This window comes from Parasteatoda tepidariorum, chromosome 9 (assembly GCF_043381705.1).
Source record: "Parasteatoda tepidariorum isolate YZ-2023 chromosome 9, CAS_Ptep_4.0, whole genome shotgun sequence".
NCBI classification, from domain to species: Eukaryota; Metazoa; Arthropoda; class Arachnida; order Araneae; family Theridiidae; genus Parasteatoda; species Parasteatoda tepidariorum.
In genome coordinates this window covers 64,376,111-64,398,426 of record NC_092212.1, presented here as the reverse complement: position 1 = coordinate 64,398,426, position 22,316 = coordinate 64,376,111, and the positions used below count along the sequence as shown (strand labels likewise).

Below are 22,316 nucleotides of genomic sequence, written 5' to 3'. Positions count from 1 at the left end.
TATATGTTTATTCAGAGAAAGTACGTTTTTGTGTCTGATTTCGTAACTTAATTAATAGTTAGCACTAATTAATTAGCATATTTGAGGTCACCCCCAGGAACCATTAAGATTGACACTTAGTTCGTGAAAATCGGATCATTAGAACGAAAGTTATTCAGGGTGATATCTTTTTTTTTTTCGCTGACTGTACATAGTGTAACAATAGTTTTATGAAAAATATATTAATAATGAAATATAAATACCTTAATATTTATGAAATAATAAGTAATTATAAGTAAGTAGAAATAATAAGTAAAGTAACTACGGATTTATTGCTTCTTAATCAATGACATGGGTGTNAATGAGATGGGTGTGCCCTGTGTTTTTTTGCAAGGTTCGTTATATTGGGCTCAAAATTGGTCAATTTTAATCTTAAATCCCCTCGAAACTCCACATTTAATTTATTTCTGTTCTTAGTTAAGATTTAATTTGCATGAGTGAAACCGGCTTCAACCATATAGGTAATAACTCAGCTATCTTAAATGGCTGAGCTATTTCGTAAAGTCTTACATATTTTTGCATTATATTTATATTTGTTCAAACTTTGCTTATAGTTAAATTTTTAAAAAATGTCTTTGCTTCAAATCCCCATAATAATTCAGCAAGCTCATCTTGCAGGCTGATGTCCACGTTTTCAATTTGAACAGAAAATGGCACAATAATCCAATCAGGGATGTTAATGTTTTCCAAATCACCAAAACGCAGTTTAAAATGTCGCTCAATTTTTGAAGATTACCAGTATATATTTCCAAGTCTTCTTCTTTTATTTTTAATTGTCACATATCTGAAAAACACTGATAATCCTTCGACCAATCGACCCTTCCGGTTCGGATCGACCCCCATTCGACCCCCTGGCTCAGATCGACCCCCGCTTATGTTAAATAGACCCCTGGGGACCTATATAGATCACTTTGGCGATCTCTGATTTAGAGGTAAGTAAATTATAGTCAATTAGAGATTGTGATTTCGTTGTCATGGAAACTGTCGCAGTTATTTAAAAGTTAGGCCATTTAGGATATTAATCTTTAAATGACAATGTATTAAAAACGATTAAAAAAATGTAGTTTATAGAAAAGCTGCTTTGCCTTGTTCATGATCAAACTAAATAATCATTTTAAAAGCAAACATATTCCCTTTAAATAAAAGAATTTTTTTTAAATTCATTTAATAGTAAACCTTGACTATTAGTATTATTTTGCCGATTAGCTAGAGTAATCAAATCTCTCTTGGAGCTCGCGCCTAAGTAGAACAAATTTTCTCAGATAAAGCCTTCTCATTAAAAATTTTATTTAAGCGTTCCGTTTACTGTAAGTAGAATTTATAGTCATATTAACGTGATACAGAATTAACCAAAACTCTGATAACTTTCCGACTAGTGGGGGTGCTTAAATTTAAATTACAACTATGCTAGATGACAAGACCAGTTTCTGTTATTTTTCTGATCACTAGAAGCAGAATTATCGCCAAAAGAAATTTATCATCTATTCAAATTTTCCTTACTTTCCTGACTACTCTAAGTTCAACTGGAATTCTGTGCCTGATTACAGTGCAAGTCTTAATCGTTTTCAGCCAGAATTTTCAACAAACGTTCCATCTTCTGTAAACAGAATTTATCGTCATTTTATCACCAAATCGAAATTATCGTTAATCAGAACTTAGTCCATTTTCCTAACTAGTTAAAATGCTAAAATGTTAATTTGTGTTCTGGGCTAAAAGGCAATACAAGTGGCAATTATTTCTTGACCATTGGAACAGAATTTATCACTAAAAGGAATTTATCGTAAATTCGAATTTCGAGAATTTTCTCATAAGCTCGAGTGCTCAAATTCGAACTTTATTTGTGCCAATTTTTTTAATACTATTTACAATTATTTTCTAAACTGTTTTAAGTTCAATCAAAGTTTATCGTTATTTGAAATTTTGATATTTTCATACCTAAACAAACTAAAAAGAAGCAAATAATAATATAAAACTTTAAAATATTACGTTGTTGGCATTGACTAATAATAAGAAAGTAACTTCAATTTTCTTAGTTTTATAACGAAAAAACGTATTGCGCATTATTTTTGAAAGGCAGTGAAGATTTTTTTTCTTCTATTATTATTATTTATCATATTAAATCGGAAACTTCAACTCGAAGGGATCAATTGCCTTGGTTACTGATACTTAAAATATTTAGCGTACAATTTTCGTTACTGTGGTAACAATACTAACCAAATTGATGTTTATACCAACTTCCATTTAAAAAAAAAAAAAAAAGAAAAGAAACGAATAGTATCATGCCTCAGAGTTCAAGGTCGAATGAAAAATATGTTTACTCGAAGAAAAAAAAGGTTTCTGTGTATTGAACTAAGAGGGGGGCTTGGCTCTAAGCCTGAAGTTCTGGAACATTTTACGAGTTTTTATTTTCCTGGCGTTTTATGGTTGAGTACGGCATAAAGGTAGGGTCTTTTGTGCCGATGTACGTTATTTTAAGCTTAACCCTGCGAGGACGAGTTAAAGTAGGCGTAGAAAGCTTTTTAAGATTTTATGACATTTTGTTCTTTTTTGGTTATTTTTGTATCTACAGAATAGTGGATACTAAAAATTCGGAGGATTTATAACGCGAAATTATATAGTTCGGATAAGAATGGGCGTGGAAATAAAAAGTTTATGTCAGCGGTTAGCCATACATAAAAACAGCGTAAGAAATCTATATAAAATAAATAAAAAAAAGTTCAGAAATGGGGATTAGCGTTAAGTTGTTGGCAAATATTTTGTAATGAAAATTCTTGGTATGCTATTAAGTAATCTAATATACTTTATGTGAAATATTATTTTTGAAGTTATACTTCTTATGCGACTTCCAACAAGGTTGCGTTAAACGTTTAACGCTACATTTTTATTGGCCGGAAAATCACGTGGTAGGATCCAGTTTTCCCTCATTCATTTCCATATTGTTTTGGTTCTGACTAGCATAAAAATAATAAAAGTCTTGTTTTTCTATAAATATTTTTTTAGTTTGTTTTGATACACATATAATTTAATAGGGTAGTATTTTTAATTTTCAAATTTAGTGGATAACAATTGTAAAAAATAAGTGAAAACAATCCCACGGACAATGCGACGGATTTCAGGTTATGTCAAGGTTCGTCTCTTGTGAATATCAATTGATTGTTTCTCTTTTGAAATTACATTATGGCATTCACATACATTATTAATACAAATAGATTTTCTAGGGCGAGACGATGAGGCAACCACAAGCACTTCCACTGGTTCAAGAGGTCCACGAGGGAAAAAGGCACAATATTACCGTGATTACAGAGCACGGAAGCGAGCGGAGCAGGAAAAAGAGTCGTTGAATAGAACTAGTGAGCCTTCTACGACTGCTGATTCTTCTACAATTAACGTCGCAGGTTGCGAAGTTTAACTTCTTCCGCGCGGAGGGACTCCACGCACTATTTTTTTTTAATTTCTTTTTTTAGGGGAAAAATAAAACATATATAGATTATCAAGATGCCAGATGAGGTAAAAATTGGGTGAGGTTATAATTTCGTGGTACAAGCCGTGATGGCTTAGTTTTTAAAGCAGTGGGCTGTCATTGGGAAAATGGGGAGCTGGTAGGTTTGAAGCACTACAAGCTTCAGATCGTTGGTTACCAACTTGCCTGGGAAGTAAAGGCAGTCGATGAGCAATGATGGCCACATTTTATTTTATTTTATAACCGTCGTTGAACAGCCTACCCAATTTTATGGGTTTACGACCACTAATGTTCAACTCCATAGCTTTGTAATTTTGAACCCTATCCAGAAGACAAGGCAATTCCTTGATTGAGTATTGGGAGAAATTTGCCTTCTTGGAGGACTGTTTTTCAATGTGAACTCATTTTTAACACAGTATAATAATTAAATGATAATTTTAGTGACATATATAGGATTATGAAGTTTGTCGTGATTTTGATTACCGAACAAAAATCCCACAAATTCAGCTAGTGATTTTCAAAGGGCGATGATGTGTGGAGAAAAACGAGGAAAAATTCTCCAGATCTCATTAAAATCAACCAACAACTCACGCGTGACCCATCATTGGCACATAAATGAAGTGTCAATAAGTATCGGTTATGTGACCCGCGATTGGCTTCCGAAGGAATGTCACTTTCTGAAGATGATTAATTTAGTTAACGATTCTTTGTTCTCAATTTTTAACGTCCACACACATACCTGATTTCCAGATTAAATCGCCTCGATCGTAATTAGCTATGATAAATAAAAGATGCCGCAGTAATTAATTGTTTAAAGGATTAATTTTATGGCCTCTCTGAAAAATGACTTCATAGTCTTTATTGGCGCACATGGTTATAATAGAGACGGAGTTTGGTTGATATTTTTCTTAGACATGAAGCGACATAAAATTTTGATGGGTTCAAATTGTTTTATGATGGTTCGAATTTGCAAGAGTCGTTGATCTTAATCATGTATACTTCCTGTTGTTTAATGTGTGTCTTTAATTGGCAAGTTAAGCAGCTCCAAGCAATATCGCCAAATATCACGAAATCCCTGTTGTTATGTTTTTGATATCCATAGAAGAATATTCATCCATATATCCATAGTTAGAGAAATGGGTTTGAAGGTAGGAGAAAAATAAGACTTATAGAAGGAAATAGAAGTTGGGTACTTTATAGGAGTAGGAGGCAGAGTGAGATAAATTTAAGATTTCGATAGAAGGAAGAGGAAAATAATATTTAGATATCGATAGGTGAAAAAAAATATTTTATATGGATGGAAAGAACTGTGAGAGGCTTTCATTTTCTATAAAAGGAAGTCGAAGTTAGGTACTTGATGTCGAAAGCAGATATGAGTGTTAGATATTTGAAATGGATGAATGGTGTTTTCAGTAGAAATGTAAACAATAACAATCTCGAGCTGCATGCCTGCTCTAGTTCCGGTTAGAAAGTTTGCAACTGCTTACTACATGTTATTCTGATAGGCGATATTTTCAAACGGATCATTTTGTTTTCAATAAAAGAAATAAATTAGATAATTTCTGAGCTCAAATCTGCCGTATTTCATAAGATATTAAATGTTATTATGTAATTCTGGTGAGTTTGAAGTAAAAATTTGTTTTAGTTATTTAGAGATATATTGTTAAAAAAGGTGACATGGTTGCTAGATTTTGAATAACTCGCTTTTTTGGCAGTCTTGATATGGCCTCTTTCCATAAGTTTATTACTGTTAGTTCTTGTTGCAAGCTGTGCACCATCACTGCTAGTGTGACTGTTAGTGTTAACACTTTTAGCATTGTAAACACAAGTATTGTTAGCATTGTAAATACAAGTAATAAGTAATCAACTACATTGCTTGCAAGAATCTCAAAACACAATGATGCCATATGGCTTTAAAATGCAACGGAAACAGTAACCCGGAAATTTAGGCGGTACCGAGCTTGCAGCGTTCCCTAGCGTAGAAAACACCATTCATAGGAAGTAGAAGTTGGGTATTTGATATAGATAGGAGGTAAGGAGGATAGGATAAGATATCGATGGGAGGAAAATAAGTATTTGATATGAATAGGAAGAACTGTGAGAGGCTTTAATTATCCATAAAAGGAAGTAGAAGTTAGGTACTTTATGTCGGAATCAGATATGGATGTTGGGTTTTTTCTTTCTATAAGAGGTAGAGAAGTTAGGTATTAGAATTGGATAAGAGGTAGAAGTTGGGTATATGATAGGAACACTGAAGTTGGGTGATATAAGCTTTACATATCGATAAGAGGAAATGGAAGTTAGATATCTGATAGAGATAGGAGATAAGGAAGATAGGATTTCAGGCTTTAGTTGTCTAATAAGAGGAAATGGTAATTTGATATCGAAAGCAAATAGGGGTGTTAGATTTTTGGCATTTGACACTAGATAGAAAAGTTAGGTAATTGAAATGTATAGGAGGTATATGGAGATATATATTTGATATCGATAGTAAGTTGGAGGAGGCAAGCTTTAGATATTATTTTAGCGAATAGGAGAAGTGAGGTATTCGATATCAATAGGATATAAGCTAGCCATCTCCTATTAGAGTCTAATAAGATTAGGTGTAAGTTTGTACATATTCCAGCGTTTATAAATTAATTTATATGAAAAACTTTTTTCAAAGCTTAATTGTTATTTTAATATTTTATTGCAATTAAAAAAAGAGGCTGTATACAAAATAAATGTTAAAAAAGAATTGCGAAATAGATAAAACTTGTAATAGCTTTTGCAAGCTACAAAGGATCATATTTGTAAGCGTTTTAAGTTTAAATCATACTGCAAATAATTGCATGATTTTATATAATTATCCCTTACAAATACAGGAAAAGAATGTTTTTATTACCGTCAGGCATAATGAGGTTGAATTATCTTTAGTATGTGTATTTAGGAAAGTATGTCCATATCGCAAGTTTATAAAGATTTATTAATGCGTATTTCGTTCCACTGAGCAAAACAAAAATACTAACTTACAATCTACATTTAAGGAAAGGGGTTTAAAATATTATTCACAGGCTTAACTTAGAGTATGAGAATGCTTTTTAAATGATGTTTCGTTGAACACCTTCCAACATTCTTAACCGTTTCCCGCAGCTTTTTCTCATCTTCTTTCTCCCGAAAACAAATTATGAGAGTTTAGAATAGATTTTTTTTGTTTTTCGAAATGTGTATTTTTTTTTAACTCCTTTCTTCGACTCAGGTTCCGTACTTGAAAATCACAAAATATTTACTGGAAAATTACTGTAAAAAATATACTAATTGGAAAACTTTTTTTTAATTTGAAAAAGGTGAAAGAATTACGAAATTAATGGAAGTATAATGGTGGAAAGTAATGGAAGAAAGCTTCGTATAATCTGATATAGCATCGTACGATCTGGCTGTTTTAAAAATGAAAAGTCTTTACCGGACCATTTGCTCAATACAAATGAATAAAGAAGAAATGAATAAAATATTTGGGAAAAATAGTTTCAAATCGGAGTTAAAATTTAAAAAGAAAAATGAGAATTAACCGAAATTTTAATGAGAGCAATCAAATGCACGTTAAAATAATAGAATTCTTTTTGACATAAATTAAAGTAATAATAAATATAATAGTAATAAATATAATAATAATAAATATAANCACAGGCTTAACTTAGAGTATGAGAATGCTTTTTAAATGATGTTTCGTTGAACACCTTCCAACATTCTTAACCGTTTCCCGCAGCTTTTTCTCATCTTCTTTCTCCCGAAAACAAATTATGAGAGTTTAGAATAGATTTTTTTTGTTTTTCAAAATGTGTATTTTTTTTAACTCCTTTCTTCGACTCAGGTTCCGTATTTGAAAATCACAAAATATTTACTGGAAAATTACTGTAAAAATATTCTAACTGGAAAACTTTTTTTTAATTTGAAAAAGGTGAAAGAATTACGAAATTAATGGAAGTATAATGGTGGAAAGTAATGGAAGAAAGCGTCGTATAATCTGATATAGCATCGTACGATCTGGCAGTCTTAAGATGAAAAGTCTTTACCTGACCATTTGCTCAATACAAATGAATGAAGAAGAAATGAATAAAATATTTGGAAAAAAAAGTTTCAAATTGGACTTAAAATTTAAAAAGAAAAATGAGAATTAACCGAAATTTTAATGAGAGCAATCATATACACGTTGAAATAATAGAATTCCTTTTGACATAAATTAAAGTAATAATAAATATAATTACAATAAATATAATAATAAATATAAATATAATAATAATAAATATAATATTTTAATTTATCTTAATAATATAAAATATTTTGTTAAACTAATTTCAAATAGGAGTTAAAAGTTAAAAAAAAAATGCGAATTAACTGAAATTTTAATAAGTTCAATTATCGATTCACGTTAAAAGAATAGAATTCTTTTTGACATAAATTAAAGTAATAATAAATATAATTATAATGATTCATTTATCATATTTATAATTATTTAAATAATATTAAATATTTTCCTAATACAAATAAATAAAGAAGAAATAAACAAAATATTTGAGAAAATTAATTTCAAATAGGAGTTAAAATTTAAAAAGAAAAATGAGAATTAACCGAAATTTTAACGAGCGCAATTATCAATGCACGTTAAAAGAATCAAATTCTTGTTGAAGTAAATTAAAATAATAATAAATATAATAATAATAAATCTGAAAAATAATTTCTATTATCTTTATATGTTAAAGTCATCCCTAAAGTGGGACAACGGAGACTACTGGATTAAAATAACTAAAATCTAATGACATTGATATATCTCAAGATATAGAAATAAATACTATTCGATCGAAAACAAGACGATTAAGATGTTATATAATTAGTATAATTTAATCAATTACTAACTAAATATAGTAGGTCATGGTTCAAGAAAATGCATTGTTGCTCAAACATTAAAACAACCTAAAATAAATAATAATTACAGCAAAGGTAACCTCATTCGTGAATAAAAATCAAACGGTTTAAATTTTTTGAACAAATTAAACTCGTTAAGCAAATATGTATGTTCTCGAACAAGATGAAGGTTATGCCTCATTTCGTTCTTAAAAGAATTAATCTAACATAAAAATCTCCAACGAAGGAGATCCAAAAATATAATTAAGGAAATATTCATTAGTTATTGAGGCGTATGGAGATCTGGTTTATTTAATGAATCTTGTCGAACCAAGGTCTGTGACTTTTTTGGCGAGAAATTTTTGACGCCCACCGATTTGCATTGTTTTAATTCACGGTTATTTACTATTAGGTGTGTTCGGAGCTTGAATCGTTAACCTTGTCAGTGAAAATATCAGGAATGTAAAGTAATTTTGTATTAATAAGTATTTTTAAACCTTCAAAAGGATGAAAACTTCCTTAAAAGTTTGTTTTTAATTAAATATACAAGGGAAACACAACACGGTGACTTGTAAAGAATTTTCGGAATTAAACAGCCTCAATTATATTTATTAAGGCTGATGCTATTTGTTTTATATTTTATTTTGTATCCGGGGTTGAACAGCCGATTCAATTTTGAGTTTACGACTATCAATGAATAACTCCGTAGCCTTGTAATTTTGAACCCGACCCAAAAGGCAAGAGAACTACTCTCTGATCAATCGTTGGGAGAAACTAGCTATGGTGAAGGAATTTTTGAGGAAACTAACATGCATTTGCGTTACATGGAGAGGAAAACTACAAAAACCTTTTCAATCACGAAACCCTTTTTTCAATAAGTTATCATATCTTAAAATTCAAGCCAGAAAAATTAAGAAGAAAAATATTTTTTTCCTTTCCAAATTTTTAATCAAAAACGGTGTTTAAAGACAAATTTTGACAAACAGATCCTTCCACAGCAATATTTTGTAAATAGTAAATTATTCAAATTAAATATTTTCAGTAGATTTTTATAAACCGTGGTGACACAAGGGATAGAGCTCTCGACTCCCAATGAAGTAACCCGGGTTCGAATCCTAGCGATGTGTGTTTAATACGAAATCCGCCCACGACAGAAGTGAAATATCCTCAGTGGTAGACGGATTATGCATTCGAGTCCCCTTGCCGTCAGGCTAACCGTGGAGATTCTTGTAGTCTTCCTCTCCATGTAACGCAAATGCTGGTTAGCTCCATCAAAAAGTCCTCCACGAAGGCAAAATTTCCCCCCAATACTCCATCCAGGAGTTCCCTTGTCTTCTGGATTGGGTTCAAAATTACAAGTCTACGAAGTTGAACATTAGTAGTCGTAAACCCATAAAATTGGGTCGGCTGTTCAACGACGATTATAAAATAAAATATAGGAAATTCGAATGCTAAATTTGTTATTTGAAGCTAAGAGACCTTTACCCTCATTATCTTGGATTCAACGTTAAATTTTAAATTTGAGTTTTATCGATTAATTATTTATTTATTGAACTTTTGATGTTATTAGACAACACAATATCTCTCAAAAGAGGTAGAAAATAACAAAGTCGCTTTATTAGATTAGGAGAAATAGATCTTGATCATTTTTAGAATTTTTATGAGTTTCTCTTCAAAACAATTAAATTATGCTATTTGTGGGTTTTGTGACAGTCATTTAAAACAAGCAGTTTCTCAGTTTTTAGATTTTTTAAAAACTAATCTTATTGAAATTGTTAATCTTATTTAAATTGAGAAAATGGAATTTGGGGGACGATAAACATTTCTCCTTTAAAGTAAATTGCATAAAAATAAAGATACTTATCAAAAAATCTAAAAACTAAGAACTGTTTAGTATTTAAATATCTTTAAAAAACTGTTGATTGCAGAATTGTATTATCACAATTTTGTGAGAAAAAATTTATGGAAAATCTATAGCATTGCACTCTTAATATCTCGAACTCTGATTTTTTTTATCCTTATATTTTACATGTATCGATTGATAGTGCCAAATATAATAAATATCCATCATTAGTTTAGTTGTGAAAATTAAACGAGGGCCTCTTAAAGTAATGGAAAATTTTGAATTCTTAAAATTTGAATTTTTAAAAATTTGAAATTTAAAAATTTGAATTTTTGAAATTTGAAAATTTAAAAATTTGAATTTTTGAAATTTGAAATTTAAATTTTTGAAATTTGAAAATTTGATTTTTTGAAAACTTTGGCATTCAATATTTCTCTGGAAATGTGGTCAAGTAATGTTAAAATTTTACATAACTCACAGACTATTCCAGTTCATTAATTCGCATTCTTAAAGATGTCTTGATGAGACGAATTTCAAATTAAAACAGAACTTCTTAAATGTGAAAAAAAACGAAATTTTTCAAGGAAACGATTATAGGAATTATCAGACATTTTTAAATCGTTCATATATAATTTTCATTTTTACATGTTTATTCCTGTACAAAATCATTCATATCACCTCAGTTTTAGATTTTATAGTTCATAAAATGTTCAAAACTTAACAAACGATAATATTCAAATATCCAAATTTAGCAGACGACAACAATCTTCAATATAGAATACAGACATATTAGTTTAACATTTCTTTTTCCTCCTTCGATGACACTCTTGATATTAATCGAATAATTTATATATTTGATGAACGTCAAAAAAACGGACCATGAAAATGATTTTATAATTCAAAAAAAATATATATATATCTATATATATATATAACAGAATGTCATCTGATAACATGCGGTAGCTATTATTCCATACGCATGAAATAGTATAATAAAGATAGTGTTTTCCAACACATAGACTTAGAAGTTAATTAAGCTGAATGTCAAGATCATGAATAAGATATTACTTTATTCCAGCGTAACTCCCCTTTTTTTTAACTATTCATTCTAATCTAAAAGGGATTCGGGTGACGTGAGGCATTTAATGACTATTAAAGATTCGTTTTCTTGCGAACAGTCGTTCACCTTTATAAGAACGTTGTTCCCTTAGTAATCTCACGATTCTTTGATTAGAAGTACAAGAGTTCATTCTAGGTGAGATTAACATCGAGTAATAGCATGCATCGAATCAAACGATAATTGTTTCGGGTCTTAAATGGACCGGCTGTAGGAAGATTGCAGACGATATTTTTCAATTAAATGTTTTATATATTTTGATCTTGGATTAAAACAGGCTTGCATTACTAAGCAGAAAAATAAACAAAGGCTTTAAATGTTATTTTCTCGAAGTAAGAGCAAAGTTTTGAAAAATTAAGTATAAAAAGAATTCTGCCATCAAAAATACCTCTTCTCCTTCGATATTTGTTTTCTTTTCTTGTCATCAGAGATATTTGTAATCCATTACACTGTCAATAATGTATTGGAGAACGTTCTTGTATAATAACATGTAGATCTTCTGCACCCTTTATAAAATACCGAATTTAAGACCGTAAAATAACAGTGCTTAATTAATCTTAAGCTTGATTAAATGATACTCTGTTTTACCGCTTTTTTTAGATTTCAACAAATTTGTAGAATATTATGATTCAAAGTACCAATATTAAGGTAGACAACCGCTTTCCTAATAACATTTTGTATTTACATTAAGAGTCTACAATACATCGGAAACACAAAATATTAGCTTAACATTTTAAAGAAAGAGTAAAAGTTTCGGTTCACTACAGAATTTAATTTTTCTCTTTATTAATTAATTTTTTTTATTTTTTTATAACCTTCGTTGAACAGCCGACCCAATTCTAACCTTACGACCATCAATGTTCAATTCCGTAGCCTTGTGATTTTGAATCCAATCCAGAAGATAATGGAACTCCTGCATCAAGTATTGAGACAGATTAGCCTTTGTGAAGGAATTGATGGAATAACTAGCGATTGCGTTAAGTGTTGAGGAAAACCACGAAAACCATCCACGGTTAGTCAGACGGGGCGAGGATTCTTACCCAAGATCTGCTTACCACTGAGGGTACTTTACGTCAGCACTACGATCGGTGCGAGCTGGAAGCAGAATTCGTATCGACCAGCCTTCGCTAGGATTCGAACCTAGCTCACAGCATTGGGATGCTCACACTATATCCCCTGAGCCTCAACGACTTCTTCACTAATATTTAGTATTTTTTGTCCTTCCAGTTGATATCAACAGGTCCAATACTTTGTTCCAAGATACTGGAAATAAAATTTGAAAATAGCTTTAATTCTTCGTACGACTCTTACCTTCATATTCGAAACTAGTCGATTGACTGTAAATTAAATCATTTAAGAGCCGGACCAAAATATTCAGGAATTCCACCTGATAACCGTGAGAGATTTTCGATTCGTCTTTTTTCCTCTTCTAATAACGGAATTAAGGAAAATTATACTCAAAAAAGCGCTTTTGTGGCACTACTTAATTCAAATATCGAATGTTAATTGTAATTAATTGTATTTAATTAACTTAACAATTTAACCAAATCCGACCATTAATATTTTAAGTGATCAGAACTTAGAGTATTTCACAGTGACAAGAAATTCGTTAATAATTTTCACCCAACTTATCACTTCTAATTTTAATAAAGCATGTGGGTTTTGCTTTCAGCTGGATTGTTATTTTATTACCATAGGACCTTGATTAAAAAAATCTTCCGGGTTGTTAAATTCAGAGTTAAAAATGTCAAAATGCGAATTATCAACACCTACGATTAAAATTCTGACATCAAACATGTCATATACTCATCGTTTTGACATTATCGTTTGAAAACAAGGTTGCCATCATCTCAAGGTTGTCACTTTTTTTTTTTATTTATTTAAAATTTTTTGTTCTCTACATTAAAAAACTTAAATATCACATAACAGATATAATGGAAAAGGAAGTAAAAGTAAACAAAAAGTAAAACCTTGCTGTAGCCTTGAATAGTTCATTGTTGCCACGTGCCGAAGATTTTTTTAATTTTATTTTCTTGTCATATCTTAAGTTAGGTGACCTTCACATGAATTCTTGCTGTCAAGCTTCACTTTGCCCCGCTTAAACATTAAAATATCACTCTTCAGAATAAGATAAAGTTCTTTTATAGCTTGGCGACACATCTTAGTTTATTTCACTTAAAAGCTTTTTTCTAGTATTGTTTTTACGTTTGATACTCATTTCATTTTCAAAAATTGGTTAGAAATATTGTTAATGCTACTAACTTGAATTGCCTTGTATTGTTAAACTATAAACTATTCGTATTTTCTGTGTCCAAAAGAAAATTGCTAAAACCAGCTTCTACAATTTACACAAATAACTAACAGTAAGAGTAGTTATACAGAACAGAAAACTAAACTTGTATATTGTTAATTTAAATATTCATTTTGACTTACGTGCTTCTTTATTGTTTTTAAATTATAATATATAGTTAAAAATAAATAAATGTTTACCGAATGATAACAGGAAACAAAACTTACAATTTATTGTAAGTTTATAGTATACATATCAATTTATCATGTTATATTGCTTTTAACTTTCGTGTAATGCTTACAGTATATTGTAAGTTAAATACAAATATTGCTTGAAATAATTTTATTATAGAACTGGAAACTAAACTAATTATACGTATTCCTTTATAATTTGTCAAAATATAAGCATTTAAAGTGTGTTCTGGTGATAAAGGCAGATATTTGAAAAAAGAATTTTATAAATAGTGATTTTTAGAACAGTTTTCAGTTTCAAAAGTTTAATTTTAAAAAAGTTAAGTTTAGTTTTGAGAAACAAGTTATTTAACATATATAAATTGTAAATTGTTGCAGGATTTATATAATCATCATGGCTGTAGAATTAGATTTTGAGTAAAGTTAAAAAAGTTAACAAAAACATATAAAATTTATATTTCCTATATGAGTTACATGGCATTCAATTTCGTTAAAAAAAATTTTTATCTAGCTGTATTCGTTAGTTTTTTACGTTAAAACTCCATATTGAAGTAAAAACCGCATTATATCTTTAAAAAAATTAGTCTTAATCTATGATATATATTTTTAAATTAAGAGAATGAATTTACGTAGCTTATTTTTTACGAAGATTAATGAATTCGAACTTAAAATGTTTGATTTTTCTTAAAGGTATCAATTAACAAACAAATAAATAAAATTAATATTTTTTCTAATTAAAATTGGCATCCTACATTTGATATTAAACAACTTTAATCTTCTTAAAACATTAAGTCATATTTAAGACTATTTAGGTAATCATACAAACAACTTCTTTCAGAAAAGAATTTTACGCTAACTATAACATTTTATCAATCAAAACTACATAATATTAATAAAAATCTTTAAGGAAATTTAAACATTAATTTTTCACTTAAGTAAAGTAAAAGAAAATTAATATTATCTCATACGAAAACCTCATAACAACGTTAGTCCATGGTTTTTATTTTGATCAAATTTAAAACGAGCTTCCAAAAAAATAATTATTTAGTTATTAATTTAAGCGGTAGATGGCTGTATCTGTCTTTTTGTGTTAGGTTTTCGTCAAATATCACGTGATATACAAAATAAAATGCTTAGTTATAAAACTAACCGATAGATGGCTATACACGACCATCTAAAACTATTCAAATCATTACGACATTTCGGCGAGCTCATCTTCTTTCCTCGGGGCAGCCTATTAATTTCATCGCGTACTTTAGAAAGGAAAAACTTTATAAGCCATAAATATTACTAGCATTAAGTTTTCGTAATATCTTTTTTTCTATTTCAATAATAAAAAAGCCTTTTATTTATATTAGTTTGCAATTTTTCTTTCATCTGATTAGTAAAAAATATGCGTTCTTTTACTTTATTATATTTTACTTTTAGGGAAAATACGATAGTTCTTTTAAAAAAAGTTAACTCCTTGTAACAATATTTGGCGTCTGAAGGTCACATTCTCTACCATCGTCGCCTTGGTAACGATGTGATGGGCAGCAACGCTACGTTTTTTTATTCACACGGCAGTTAAGGAGTATCTATAACCCATACATAACTGTATATTACTATTATAATAAAGTACAGGCGTACAGGAAAAAGTAAAATTTGTGGATACCATGGTAACTGAGAGAGAAAATCGCGTATTATTTTATTTACAGGGTCTATATAATTATTGCGAAACTAAACAGAGTATACCAAATTTTGAAGAACCTAATTTTTCAAAATCAGTCTTAAAAGTTCTTTTTTTAATTCGATAATATATATGTGCTTTGTTTAGAAATGTTTCAATTAAATTAATGCCCATAAAAAAATGTTACGAATGTTTATGCAATGTTCTAGAAAATTGTTGTATGTAAAAAGAATAAGAATTTAAATTAAAAATGAGAACTTCTTGCTACATCAATTTTATGCAAACGATTTCACAAAAAAGCAGTGGCAAAGTTAGTTAATAAAAGCGATTTTTTTAAATTATGCTGTTATTTATTTTGTTTGAATGTTGAGCTAAAAAGGACTTATAAACTTATAACAGTATTTAAAAAAATTAATCTGTTGCTTAAATATTTATTTTAATACTTCGAAATACATTTAACGTTTGAAAATTAAAATCGAATTAATTAGTACTTGGAAGAATAATGAATTCTAAATTTTATCCGTGAATTTTTATCCACGATCATAAGTAATAATTTTATTAATTTTATACTGATTTACAAAATCTGATTTACTAAGTTTATTAACTGAATCGACTATATGAACTCCAGATTAAATTTCGAAATCGTGGACTTACGATTCTAGCACATAGAAAAAAAATTAACGGATTTACGAAAATAAATTTCATTCTTAAAGAAATTGACAGTATTTTGATTTTAAAATTTCAGTCGTCCTTTGATCGTGAAAAGTTTAAAACGAATTTTTAAATTGATTAAAAACCGCGTTGCAACTTTACTGGTTAGTTGTTGTCAAAATAAATGGGTTATTGTTGTTGTCAAAATAAATGGGATAATTTTTATCCCAATGGCCCTGAAAGAATTTCCCATAATTTTATTTTATGCGGCATAACGTGTTTAGTAAAAAAGCCAGAAATTTTATCATGTTTTTGCTACCACTATTAGTGTAGAAATGAGTTATTTTACAGATTATCTAGCTCAGCGATTCCCAAATGGTGTTCTACGGAACCCTTGTGTTCCGTGCAAAGGTCACAGAGGTTCCGTGAAGACTTTTTTTTAAACCAGTAATTATTCCTTGAGAACCTTTAATAGGTTTATAATTTATACTTATAATCTATTGTTCATTTAATATTAATGTATCTAATATTAAATAAGCTGAATTATAATTTGGTAAAAAGAACTATTTTAAATTGTGAGAAAGGTTATCAGAGAAAAATAATTCGTTATTTGTCCATTTGGTTATTTTATATTGAATTTCAAAGTTCGATGAGAAATACTGATGCAATAACTTGCAGATGCATTTTGTTTTAGCAATTTATTCAAGGTACTGCAATTTGAAATATATATATATATTTTGAAATTTTCTATTTCAATTTTATTGCAATTTTACATAAATAATTCCATAGAAATATTATTAATTTTAAATAAATGATAAACTTTGTACTTATAATAATATTTGTATTAATAAACTTTGAGCTTATTATAAGAAATTTTTTTATAAACTTTATTTGAGGTACTTATGATATTAAACTTATTATAATGAGCTCTGGGCATCACGCAAAAGATCGATTTGATATTTGCAGCATAAATGACTTTCCCTCTTAGCTTCGTTTAGCAGCAAACGTCGCATTTATCCTTGAAAAATACTACTTACCGCGTCATGAGCTTACCGCGTTCTTGACAAATCCTCCACTCGGAGAGGTTTCTTTCTACTTATTACAAAACGAGTCAATCGGTGACGTCATTTCAATACATGAAATGTGATGTCATAATGTTTTCTCAAGGTGACATTCATTTCTATGGGTGTTACACGTCTGTCACCAAAGAATTATGTTTCTGTAAAAAACATCATTAAAAAGGAAGATTATTTTAAAATAGCAGTTTTTAATACATTTTATTAAATCTGAAAATGTTTATTCAACTATGTGAATCGCAAAAAAATAGGTATAACTGTTTAATAAATTCGGAAAAATAAAATTAATGAATACTGAAAAATACTACTTGTTTAACCCCATTCTATACGAATTTAAACAGAACTCACCAATTAGTATAAACTAAATGCTCTTGATCTTTCTGTCACACGTCATAACTTTTATTATTTATTTTTTATTTAATTGTTTTACAATAATCGAAACAATTTTGGATAGTAAAGTATACAAATTTTTACATCACTTTAAAGCATGCGATTTTAAATGAGAAAATACAAAATGCGAACGAAATAGGCAGAATAGTTCTTGAAAAATAAAATTTTTCAATATACATATTTTTAAAAATGGATAACTCATAACCTGTTGGACCGATTTATTTAAAAGTTGTATTTTGTCATTTAAAAGACATGTTTATTCAGAGGAAATAGGTTTTTGTGTCTGATTTCGTAATTTGAAATATCATCCGTACTAATTAAGTAGCATATTTAAGGTTAGGCCAGAAAACATTGAGTTCGTGAATATCCGGTTATTAGATCATAAGTTATTCAGGGTGTTTTGTACTTAAAGCAAAAAAAGGTACTGTAAGCAACGTTACGCATTTTGATAAATTTTTACGGTGTTAAGTGAGTGTCCTTTCCAAACTCTAAGTGCTCTTTTCTAGCTCCCTGCCCTTTTATATTTCTGGGGAGAACTCTGGATGCTCAAAATCATAAAATAACAGATAAAAAATAAGATAAATAAGATAAGAAAAAATAAGCAATAGAAAATAATCGTAGATTCATTTGAAAAAAAAAATGTTTGAGTAATCGTACGGTAAGCAAAACTGAAAGGCAAGAACTAGAATTTGAACTGAATCCGTTTGGTTTGAATCCGTTTATGCTTGCAATGAAAAACAGAGAAAAACCGTTTTGTCCACAAATTGGCTTTTAATCGCCAAATATACAGTGAAAGTCCGTGAAAAGAAAGGAATTTTTTTACAGAGTGGGTATATTTACAGAAATGTAAAAATTACCATTTTTTAACTCGCCAATAGAATTTTTTTTCCCCAACAAATTCTTTTCTCGTTAATAAAACAGCCTAAACACTTAAAGAAAATTAAAATTCCTGACTTCTATACTTAATAGAATGTAGGTACTTATAGCTCAGTAACCTTGCATTTAATAGCTTATGTATTTGCTTGAAGAATTAAAAGAATAATATGCTCGTGATTTATTTTAAATAGTTGATCACGATTGGCTTTAGAATATGGCATAGGAATTAAATGCTCGTTTAGCATAGTCTAAGAAATTAATCCTCAAGCTGCGTGATCATTCAATACTGCCTATATAAATGTGGCTATGCGCTGCGTGTCTGCAAGACCTTGTTAATCTATTTATTTATTATGCATTAAACAAGACAGCGATAAATACTTATTGTTTGCAAATTTTCATAAACTCTTGCTTGTTTGTTAATGGCTGTGCTATATTTAATTGCTAGCTGAGTACACGTTCTTCGTTCGGGGTGGGAAAAAAAGTAAATGATCAATAAATCAGTCTTAATGAATACTACGAAATCGTGCTCAAAATTCAGAGAAGAAACGTTATAGAACTAAAGTTTTATAAAAAAAAGTAATTATACTTCCTCTCCTGCAATTTAATGGTGATTTCCTACTTAAAAAAAATTAAACTTTAATTTTTTAATCATTAAAAATACAGTTAAGATAAAATAAGAGGAAACTGATAAACACTAACATTTACAATTCAAGCATAAATTTTAAAATTTCGTTCCATTTAAAAAAAAATATCTCGACAGTTGATAAACACCTCAACTTGACGGATTGCAACAACGATTTGAACACTCAGGCAGACAGGCGCCTGTGCTTAGGGATAAGGAGGGCAGGGAGGGAGGAGCAACCCCATGACCCCAATCGAAAAAAACATCTAGCGGCCTTCTTTCAGAATGAGCTTTTTTTAATTTTTGTTATATTTAATGAAAGCTTAATAATAAATTTCTGATTACATATACAAATAACTTGTTATTTATGAACTATTTTCTGTGGTTTGTCGTTAATCGATGAATAATTTTACGTAACCCCACTTTTTTTTAAATAATTTTTGTTTAATATTTTTGTTAAAAAATTCTTTGAGATACTATACAATAACTTTAAATTGAAATTTATTCAGTAAAAGAAAAAAAATACCATTTTTAAGTGAAAAAAAAAGAGATTTTTTCTATAGGCAAACGAGATTTTTTGGAATCGTTATAAATTTTAAATTTTCAGTTTCAAATATTTGCTATTAACATGCTTTTACCAAGGCGCGCTGAAATTTTAAAAAGTTGTATAGCATTTCATTTTACCGTATATTTTAGAAAAGTGACAGCATAAAGTTGCTTACGATGATAAGAACCTTGGCCAAAGGATACGTGCTCTTTGTTCGCCAAGATAAGAACTCTCAAGCTCACAAAGGAAGCAGAGAAAACAGACATTTTTTTTAATAATATTATTTTGTAAGAAATATTTCACTGCATGTACTGTTTATATTCATTGCAAACATATAGAAAGTCTTAAAATAATTTACAAACAATATTTTAATTAATTCCTATTTAATTAAGAGAAAAAGAGTCCAAAAAATCGTTGTGTTACTTTTGTTCAAATGTGAAGAAGAGAAATTCAATCTTTTTTAGATGTGAATTCAGGGGAAAGCAAATTCAAAAATTTTAATTTGCTTTTCCTTCAGAATAATTTTGAATTCGAGGGAAATTCAATTTTTTTCAAAATGAATTTAAGGGAAATTTAATTTTTCTTCAAAATAAATTCAAAGGAAATTCAATTTTTTTCAAAATGAATTCAAGGGAAATTCAATTTCTTTTCAAAATAAATTCAAGGTTAGGAAAATTCAAAAATTTAAATTTCCCATTAATTCATTTTTGGGCAAATTAATACTGAATGCTCTATCTAGAACAGCGGTTCCCAAAATTGAGTTTCACAGAAACCTAGGGTTCCGTGGAAAGGATAGGAGTTCCGAGAATTCAGATTTTTTACTTTTTAAACTAGTTATGTTTTTCGAAACCTGTAATTAAATTTATATCCAATTAGTTATCCGTTATTTATTAGTTATAAAATTGTTTAATTAAAATACTGATAAAGAAAGAAATTTCAAAAGAATGTATTTTTTAATAGCAACATAATAAATAAATTAAGAAGATTTATTTATGAAAAATTTTACCACTATTTCAAATTAAATAAAAGAACGCCTAGATTCAACAATGAAGAAATATGTTTCGCTGATAATCATTCTCAACGTATACTTTTTAATTTTTATGTAAATATAAACCTTAGTTCAGCTCATTCATTTTTAGTTCATGTTTGCATTAAAATCAAATTAAGAACTCGACTAGATGCTTCTCCAGACCTGCGAAATCAACTACTTAACACAAAAACAAATTTTAAGACCTAAAACCAATTAATGAAATATAGATCATTAAATTTTTTAAAATAATTAATAGTCTTTCGTTATTTAATGCATTCACAATCGCTGATGAAATTTATTATTAATCTCAAGATTTTGCCAAAAAAAAATGCTCAATCATTTTGGGTTTCACAACCGAAAAAAAAAGAAGAAAAAAAAAATTGGGCATCGCTGCTCTAGAATTGTTTGATGATTTTCGATTCATTGTTTTTTAATAACAAATGCTGCACCATACAATGTATATAAAATATGTACTATATAGTATATAGTATACATATATAGATATAGTATATATGTATATAGTATATTCACTGTATATAGTACTGTATATAGTATATATATTCACTGTATTGGGATGCACAATTTTGATCCATTGGCAAAATGAGTCTTGTTTTAGGATTTATGGCGTGCGCACTTTATTAGGACGTCATTACACTTCTCAACTGTGATCAAGAGTAAACAGTGCGCATGCGTCGTCATTGCGTGAGTTGCTATGGCGACCGCTGCTGTTTGATAATTTTTTTAGAGTCTTATCTTTAGAATCTTTTCTTATTATTTTCACCAGCAGTCATTCTTAATGTATTTACATAATAATAATTTAAAGTATTTTATGTTCTTTTTATTATTAACTTATAATCTGTCTTGACGGCGATTTTAATACAAATATGAATACTGGAGAAGGAAAAGTATTTTGTGACGTATTGTAACACGTCTATAGCCAGGATTTGAAAACCAATCCGACGACAAACATCAGTTTGTACAACCCAAGATTTGAAATTTTGTGGCACTTATCGGAGTCAAACCAGAAAAAAAAAGCACTTGACCAATAAGTAACCAGTAATCAAATAAAGAAATAAAAAAAATTTTTAAAACTTTTTTCTGATTTTTCCTCCTAATAACATTATTTATCATAGTTCTACTGTAACATATACAAATAACGCTATGCAGATTTTATAATTTTCTCAAATCAACCATCAAATTTTACAAATAATTCACCTGAGGAAAAATATTTTAGTTTCAGCTACATTGCTACACGTGTTTCCCTTTTGCACACATTTCATTAAACGTGACTTCTCGTTGATTCAAATAAATAAATTCAACCTTGCTTAATCCCGATAAAAATCGTTTCAACTCTTTTTAAGCACTTATCACTATTACCCAATGAGCGCTTTTAAGATAAGCACAACTGTTATTTAGATGGTAAGGATTGCATCACTCTTTTTTTCACGTCTTATCATCGAAGAAATATCTTCTTGTGGCTTCTTAATTTAATAAATAAAATAAAAATTGTTTTTGTACAGAGCATTGTTTTCGTCGCATAGCGTAAACATGTATTTTGTTTTCTAATGGGGAAAAAAAAAAAAAAAAAAANAAAAAAAAAAAAAAAAAAAAAAAAAAAAAAAAAAAAAAAAAAA

The 22,316-nt window shown here is 29.0% G+C and overlaps 1 protein-coding gene across 4 annotated transcripts in view; it reads right to left on the bottom strand.

The window, feature by feature from the left end:
* LOC107450832 (Inositol phosphate kinase 1) overlaps positions 1-22,316 on the bottom strand; it is an 85,163-nt gene that overhangs the window by 41,862 nt on the left and 20,985 nt on the right. Inside the window, exon 1 of one of the 4 annotated variants that reach the window (XM_071185494.1) lies at positions 17,179-17,201. The exons of the other annotated variants lie outside the window; for them this stretch is intronic. The gene's annotated coding sequence lies outside the window, so the exon portion shown is untranslated. Of the gene's footprint in view, positions 1-17,178; positions 17,202-22,316 lie in introns of those variants that run through there. 4 annotated transcript variants of the gene reach the window in all.